We start from the raw sequence: 8,882 nt of genomic DNA on the forward strand, positions 1-8,882 counted from the left end.
CTCCTGTATCCACACTCACGTATCAGAGCACGAGTAGACATGCTCACACTCGCACACTCACACAGAGGTGTGAGCAGGTGCTCACACGTGTCCCTACAACCACAGAGCTGTGATAGATACACTCACATGGGGGCTCAAGGGGCGCACGCTCACACTTACACAGCTACACGGTCATTCACACGCGTGAGATGTGAGGACACACGCACACCCACCAGGGGCATGAGGAGGCACACTCACGGAGGTGTGAGCGGACACACACCCACACACTTGCACCCTCGCATGGACACACGCCAGGGGGCAGGGCCCTAGATCCCCCTACAGCCACGTACCCAGACACACACACCTCCCCATGGCCTTGAGACGGACACACAGACCACCAGGGGCCCCAGAAGAGACTCTCGCACACCCCCCACCCCCCACTCCCTGCTTCAAAGGACCAGCACCCAGGACGGAGAAAGCACGCAAAGCACAGAAGGGACAGGCTGTGTGTGCCCTAAGGGAGGGGCCAGGATTGTGTTAACACCGCAGCCCCCCCACCCCCCCACCCTGCAGCTCTAACAGCTAAAGAGCCGCCACCTGACTTGAACCCTCCAGGAAATGGGCGACCTTAGGTATGCTCCTAAGAACCCCTGAGCCCCACAGCAGGGGAGAGGCAGGAAGAAGAGCCTGGGGTCCCAGGAGGAGGAGAGCCCCCCTCGGAGAGCCTCTGTCTCAGCTCTGACGCTTCCCCCCGCCCCCCGCCCTCCTCCTCCGCAGCTTCCCGTGGGGCAATGGGGCAAGCCCTGGGCCCAGATCCAACTCAGAAGGTGAAGGCAGGGGTGGGAAGGAAGAGGGGCGCCCTGAGCGGTGGGCAGAGCTTACTCACCTGAGCTGGCAGGCGGAAGGGAGCCGAGTGGAGGCCGGGTCCTGGGTTCAGATCCTAGCAGGGCACGTGGGGTCCTGTTAGTGCCGGAACAAATGACCGTGAACTTCATTGTCCCCAACAACAGACTTTCATCATCTTAGCGTCTGAAGGTCAGAATTCCAAGGTGGGTCTCCCTAGGGCTAAAATCAAGGTGCCGGTAGAGCCGCGCCCCCTCAGAAGGTACTAGACAGAGGCACGTCCCCATTTTTTCCAGCCTCTACAGGCCACCCGCTTCCTTGGCCCTTCATCTCGGAAGCAGCGGCCACGGCATCGCCCTTCTGCACCCCCCTTCACATTTGAAGGACCCTTGTGATGACGCTGGGCTCACCTAGATCGTTGTGGATCATCTCCCCACCTCAATATCCTTAACTTTAATCACATCAGCGGAGTCCTGTCCTTACCAGGCTTGAGGATTAGGACAACGCCCTGTGGGGCCGCGCATATGCTGCCCACCGCACTGGGGAAAGCTTGGACAAGCCATTTAACCTCCCAGAGGTTCACGGGGCATCTTCCACCATGGTCTGGAAATCACCCCCACCACGTGGGTGGCCACGGGGATTTAGAAGCCACATGAACACGAAGCGTTGTTCCTCACGGGGCAGGGTGGGGGATGGCCAGGTCAACAATACCACCCTCTCCCTTTTTGGCTTCCTGAGGACAAAAGACTCAGCCTGCTGCAGGAGAAAGGAGGCCGAGGAGCCACAGAAGCTAGGGCAGGGGTCCCGTGGGCTTGGGTAGGGGCTGACAGTTGGGACAAGGACAGGGAGGGGCCGGGGGTGTCTGTGAGGGTCCTCGGATCTGGGATGCCCTCCCCCCCTCCCCCCGCCATGAGGGGAGCCACCCTGTGAGGATGGGGACACACGCACCAGCAGTGACCTGAGCTGGGGAAGCAGGGTGCGGCTGCTGCTGCTTGCTCCTGCCTTCCTGTCCCTCATCTGCTGCCATCTGTTTGCAGGGCCCCCGGGGCCCAGGGGTGGGCAGGTGCCCCAGCCCAGGCTGCTATTACCCTGCTAAGTGCGGACGGCAGAGCGATGACCCAGGGAGATAAACCCCACGTAGAGGAATCGCCTGCTGGAAAACACTCATTAGTCCCCAGATTTGTCCAGTGCTGTTGGCCCGCTCGGGAGGTAGCAAAGGCATCTCAGAGAGGAGCTGAAGTCATCAATTCCCACCAGTGGCCCGGGCTGGGGGCCCCTGTCCTGAATCCCCCCACCCCCAGCACCGCAGCATCGCATCACCTGAGCCCTGGCTCGGCCCTGCACCTGCTGCCCCCACTCCTCGGCCCACCCTCCCCGTCCTCTGTAGCCGCTGCTCCAGCTCTGCGCCCACCCTCTCAGCACCCCCCTCGGCTCCTCCCAGCTTCCGCCACCGCCTCAGGGGTTCACCCAGGGACGAAGACTCGGGTTGGCAGGAGGCAGCCTGGGCTGGGGGCTGCCTTCAGAGGCCGAAGGTCTGAGTGCAGCCCCCACACCCCTGCAGACGGGCAGTGCGGGGATGGCCGGCCCGCTCAGTAGTAGCATCCAGGAGACAAAATCCGGTCACCTGTGTGAGTCCTTTCTGTAAGCCAGAGTTCAATTTGACTCATGGGGACTTATGGAAGGACTCGGTCTTCCTCTCCCTGAGACACAGCAGCTGGGGCTGGGCTCAAATCAGCTTTGCAGGGACAGTTGCCCTGGAGTCCCCACATCTAACTGCGTCAGAAGGTCCCCCACAGGTGCTAGAGAAGGAGGCGGAAGGCTGGGGAGGGAGAGCACCCAGCTGCGGGCGCGGTGGGTCCTGATAAATAGGTGCTGAGTGCCCGGAGTTCAAGCGCTAAGCCCCGGGGTATGCCCGCGCCCGGTGCTGGGGATGCAGAGATGAATGGACCAGGAGCGCCGGAGCTCAAGCTCCAGTTCTCAGGAGGCTTCCTGACAGCCCCACGGCCCCGAGGAGCCCCGGAGGAGGGGGCGGCCCTGCACGCGGGGCCGGCAGGTGGCAGGCCTACGGCAGCTGGCACCGCGCCCCGGGCTGCTGCCACCCTGGCAGGCTCGCAGAGGCGGGCGGCGAGCACTGAGCAGAGAGCAGAGGATGGTTTCGGTCTATTATCAGAGCAGATAAAGGCCGCCGCCGAAGCTCGGCAGCAGTCTGGGCTCCCAAATGATGCCCTACCGCTCCCCACCCTGCCTTTGTCAGCCACCCCAGCCTCCCCGTCCCTCTTTGTTCCTCTGTCTGAAAGCAGCCCCAGGGAGGGGGCCACCTCCTAAACAGCTGCATGCGGTGCCAGGAATGGCAGGCGGAGGGAGGCCGGCCTGGGCGGCAGGCCTGGGGCGGGGCAGGGGCCAAGGGGAAAGAGGTTCCAGAGCTGCAGGCCCCAGCACGGGGCTGGGGTGCAGGAGAACACCCACGTCACCCCCGGCCCCGTTTATGTCTGTATTGGCCCCACTGCTGGCGTGGGAGACGTGCACACGCGTCCCCTGAGTGAAGGCTCAGCGGCAGGGGCGGACGGGCTGGGCCGCTTCCCGAGGCGGCCAGGACGGGGGTGAGGGGACTGCAAGGACGGGAAACAGGGGGAGGGAAGGGGCCTTGCCGAAGTGAGCCGGAGAGACAGGTGCTGACTAACAGAGGGCACACTGTGTGCTGGTCAATGCAAGAACCATGTCTGGAGCGCCTACTGTGCGCCGCTGATGAGAGAGCAGGGGACAAAACAAGGTCCCGCCATCCCGAGGCTGCTTCTGAGGGGTCTCTGGCTCGGAGGGCAAGTGAGGAGGCTACTTGGGAAGACTCGTCGTGGGGCAGGGGCAGCCGTAGCTGGCTGCGCGGCCCAGTGAGGCTCAGAGCAGACATAGGGCTGCTGGAGGGAAGTGTCCTGGGGCGGGAGGGCGGCACGAGGCGGGCGGGGAGGCCACCAGGACCCCAACAGACAGATGACGGGGCGTGATGTTTCCCAGGGGCCCCCGGCCCTCCCCAGGAGGCGGGGCCCTCCCACCAGCTTCCCTTTGTGCAATTCCTCTTCCTGCGGCTCTCCACCCAGAAGCAGGCCGGGCAACCCTGCCGAAATGCCACTGGCATGAACCCAGCGCCCACACGCAGACTGGGGGAACCCACGGCCAGGCAGACTGGGGGAACCCACGGCCACATGAACCCCGCTGGGGTCCTACAGCGAGGGAAGGACCGGGGGCCTCGGGTCCGACCAAACCCTGAGCCTGATGGGGCTTCTCCCAGCGAGGGCAGGCTTCCTTCTGCCTCTTTCTTTGGCAGGGAGGACCGTCGATCTTCTCGCCCACCTAGGGCGCTCGGCCGTGGCGGGAGAGCGTCAGAGGTCCCACCCAGTGCTGAGTGAGAACCAAAGGAGCAGGGCGTCAGCCTTCGGGGAGTCAACCGCAGTGGTGTGTGCGACACCCCAGGCAGAGAACCCCACATCGGCCAGCCCAGCTCAACCTGGCAAGGAGGCAGCCAGGGCAGGGGCTCCGGAGCCAGCTTCCATCTCCCCATCTTGACCGTCCCCCACAACCCACCCGGCGTCCGTCGCCCTACACCACCCAACACTCTTTCTGTCGTCTCCCGTGTTGCAACAGAGCGTTACAAGCGCCCCGTGCGGAAGGGTGGCCTTTCACTCGTTGCAGAAATAAATGCTGAGCAAGCGCCCACCCTGCGCCAGGCCCTGAGACACCAAGGGAACGAAATCACCAACACACTTCCTGCGCTCACGGAGCTTGGCAGGGGAGACAGGCACAAATAAACAGCCAACAACAAATAATTACAAATTGGGTTAAGTGCCATGAAGGCAGGAAAGTGTAATTAGCCTCTGCTCACCTCTCCCTGGCCCCAGAGGCCTGCCCTCATTAGAAAAATACCCACAACCGCCTGGCCTCCCCGGCACACTGCTGGGCCCAGAACCCCGGTTCACCCGGCATTGCGAGGGGGTCGACGGCACTCCGAGGAACATTTGTTGAGCTAAACGGTAGGGGGGAAACTAACTTTTAATTAAAAGAACAGAAATCTAGAGGCACCTCGATGGCTTGGCCATTGAGCATCTGCCTTCAGCCCAGGGTGTGATCCTGGAGTCCCGGGATCGAGTCCCACGTCGGGCTCCCTGCATGGAGCCTGCTTCTCCCTCTGCCTGTGTCCCTGCCTCTCTCTCTGTGTCTCTTATGAATAAATAAATAAAATCTTAAAAAAAAAAAAAAGACTGGATGCAAAGTAATGAAATGCCTTGAATGCAGCCTCCCTGGGCTCCCAAGGCGGTCGCTGCTCCTCTGAGCTGGGAGGCATCGCCGGTACTCCGGTGGTCACCGCCACCCTGCACATCACCCCTCACCCCGCAGCTCTTGCTGCTGTCTCAGCCTGAAACAGCCTTCCCTCCCCTCCTGGATGACTCTTCCTCTCCCGTCAAGCCTTTGCTCTCTGGCCCTTCTGGGAATGTGTCCCCGGCACCTCATGCAGGTCAGGGCCTCTCCCGGGTGTCTGTCCACAGCCCGCCTGCCGTGTGGAGGGGGCCCAACAGGCACTGTTTCCATTTCTCCACTCCTGCTGCTGGTTCCCCTTTGTCAGCCCTTGCCCTTCCCAAATAGACTAGCAGCCCCCCAACCCCCAGCTCTGGAGCCCTCAGAAATTGCGCACAGCCTAGGTCATCCCATTCCCAAGATTTGGCCGCTGGGCAGGGCCTCCGTCCTGCAGCCTCGGGACAGGCCTGCTCCAAGGGACAGTCCAGAGAAAGGAGGTCAGAGTTTCTAGCCTCATCAGGCAAGAGGGCCCTGACTCAGGGAGCACAGATGTGGATGCGCATTTAGGAGGGAGGAAGGGACATCTACAGGGACCTGAACAGGCTCATCAGGGAAGTCTTCCTGGAGGAGGGGCCTAGCCTCCCAATCAGGCCCTGGAGTGAGACAAAGATTCTTCCCTGCAGAGCGACTCCCTGTCTGTCTCCCCAGGAGCCACATCCCGCCCAGAGCCCCAGCCGGGCTGAGATGTGCTCACTGGAACATTCATCCAGCAACTATGCATTGCTGTTTGGAGTTATCCCAGGCCTGCTGGCTCCACGGGCCGAGCCTCGGGGCACACGGCGAGCAGAGCACAGAGCAGAAACTGAAACTGTGACACAAGGATGCCATTCCCATAAGGCCACCCGGCCAGCCTGCGTGGGCCAACTCGGACACCTCTCCTCCCGGCTGAGAGGCAAAGGAGCCCTGCGCCCAGCCTCTGAGTGGGCAGGACCGTCTGAAGGCCACGGGCGGACAGGGAGGCAAGAGGGAAGAGGTGGGCGAGAAAGACGAGACAGGTCAGAGGTTGGGAGGGAGCACTGCGGAGAAATGGAAGAAAGAAGAAGCAGAGAAAATGAGGAAAACCCCCCTTTGCTTCTTTGAGGACCCATCTCAGGGGCCCGTGGGACAGCCCGGCCCTCGCCGCCCCCGTGTCCTGCCTCCTTGCCGCACTCTGCCCTCCATCTGCCTCCTGGAGGGTCGGAATTACATCGCCCACCAGTGACAGGAGACCAGGGGCAAAGGAGGGAGGCCCAAGGCGGAGGGAGGGGGGCTGAGGTTTCTGTCCCAGGGCCATGTGAGGACCAACCGGAGCAGGCCTCCAGGATCCCAGAGGGGTGCAGGATGGCCCGATGCTGGCTCCAGCCGGGGTCCCCCATGCACACGCCCCATGTGAAGCCCAAAGCAGGTGTGTTTGCAGGTCTGGAGGCTGCCGGGCTCCGAAACATCCCCGCCGAGGCTGAGAGTTCTCCCCGCCTTCCATCCCCCCCACACCCTGCCAGGCTTCCTGATCCCCAGGAGGTGGTTCAGCTCAGAGCCAAGGCCAGGAGGGGGTCCGTGTCAGGTCCTCCGCGACCCCACCACGGCTTACAGTTGACCCTCAAGGCTGCCAGTGTGGGGGTGGAGGATGGTGGGGTGGAGCGTGGAGAGGAGAGCGGAGGGGGGGAGGCTGGGGGCTTCCAGGAGCTGTGACAGCCGAGGACTCCCCTGGGACTGCCCCCACGAGAGACCACGGGGCCCAGGAGAAAAGAGCGGGACACCCGTGCCACCCCGCCCAGAGCACCAGGCCAGCTTCCAGGACGCCCGGACACCTGGAGGATGGTACAGTGCTCGGGCCCAGAGCCGTGACCCGGGGACGCGGCCACGCGCTGACGGGGGGCAGCCCAAGCTAGCCAGAAATAGCCGACCTGGGTCTGCGGAGGTGCTCTCGGGAATTAGGGCGTCCAGCTCAAGGAAAATCAAGAGGTGGAACGGGGCCCCTGGCATCCCACTGCCCTTCCCTGGGACCAATCACCAGGCTCGGAGGGTCACATCAGAGGGAGGGCCATAGCCCAGCTGCCTGCGTGCACATCCACCCCTGATAAACTATATGACCTGAGACAGCCACTTAGCTCCTCGGAGCCTCAGCTTCTTCCTCTGAAAACCGGGGCTGATGAGAATTAACCTGTCTACGCGGGTGTCATGAGGACTAAGGGAACTAATCCAGGTAGAGCACTGGCCATATACCTGACATGTCACCTGTTATTTCAGCACCAGCCCGGCCCACATGCCATCACCCGCCTCCCCTGTCCCCACAGAGCCGCACGTGGGGGTGGCCCGGGGGGTGGGATGAGGAGGGGGTTTGGGTGGACCACGTGCCATTCAGCTACCAGGTCAGGGAGGCTGGGGAGGGCCGTGCAACAGGTGCTGAGTGGGGAATGGGGCACCATGTGTCGGAAGGGGGGACACAGACACCATCTCCATGACCCGGTCACAGCGCAGGACCTCACCAGCCCACCTTCCCCCTCCCACCTCCACCCGTCATCAGAGCCGGGGTCTCAGCCTCAGGATACAGTCGAGGCCCCCCGGACAGACTGCTGCACCCCAGTGAGCCAGAAGTGCCCACTATGTGGGAGAGAGCAGGGGCCTGGGAGGCGGGAGGCCGGGAATGGGCCCTGGGATCATGGTGGTGGCTCCGGGCTCCAGCCTGTCTCTTCCTCCAGCCCCAGAGAGGTCCAGATCCCTTAAGTCTCCCCCAGACAGGCCTTCTCTCTGCTGTGGTCCCACCACCCCAGAGCAGCACACACCAGGCCCAGGGAGGGCACACAGGGCCAGGCAGCCGGGGCAAGAGCATCCAGGGACATCACCAGGGAGGAAGGAAGCGCGGGCCCCAGAGAGCCAGCGACTGCATAGGTGAGATAGAGGGGGTCCCCGGGCTGCCCCACCCGAGGCTCTGTGGGAGCCACTTGGCATCTTTTCTGTAACTACTTCATTCTTGTCTTTTTCTTTCTTTAAAAAAAAAAAAAAGATTTTATTTATTTATTCATGAGACACAGAGAGAGGCAGAGACACTGGCAGAGGGAGAAGCAGGCTCCACGCAGGGAGCCCAACGCGGGACTCGATCCCAGGGCCCCGGGGTCACGCCCTGGGCTGAAGGCAGATGCTCAGCCTCTGAGCCACCCAGGCGTCCCCATAGATACTTCATTCTTAAGATGCAATAGCAGGAGGAGAAGGGAGGGTGGAGGAAAGGGGAGGAGGGGAGGGCTGGGGCAGGAGCACCATCCCACAGCCCTTGAGGAGGAGCCACAGTGACCCCTGCCACTGCCCCGCAGCCGGGCCCTGGGTCGTAGCCACCGTTCACGAGGCCCTTGAGCCCTGCCCTCCACCAAGTTCTGCGAATACACCGAGGAGCCCCGTGGAGGTGCCCCGTGGGGGTCGGGGCAGCATTTCCATCCTGGACACAGAAGTCAGGTGCCCCGCCTGAGGGCAGCGAGCGGCCAGGCCGAGCCTGGAGCCCAGTTCTCACTTGTCCGAAGCCAAGCGCTCCTGGCCTCGGCCATCGATTTCCTCTCGGGCCTCTGAGACCGTGGCCTGCGCTAGCAGGTGCTCAATGAAGCACAGGTCAAAGGAAGGAGCGAGGGGGAGAGGGAGGAAGACAGGAAGAGAAGATAAGCCAGGCACACTCTTAGGCCGCGAGGAGATAAATCCGGAGGTGCTGCTTCCCGGTGCCAGGGTGGCACACCGCCCAGGACGGCTGCCCT

Source organism: Canis lupus, chromosome 27 (genome assembly GCF_003254725.2).
Source record: "Canis lupus dingo isolate Sandy chromosome 27, ASM325472v2, whole genome shotgun sequence".
Classification (NCBI taxonomy): Eukaryota; Metazoa; Chordata; class Mammalia; order Carnivora; family Canidae; genus Canis; species Canis lupus.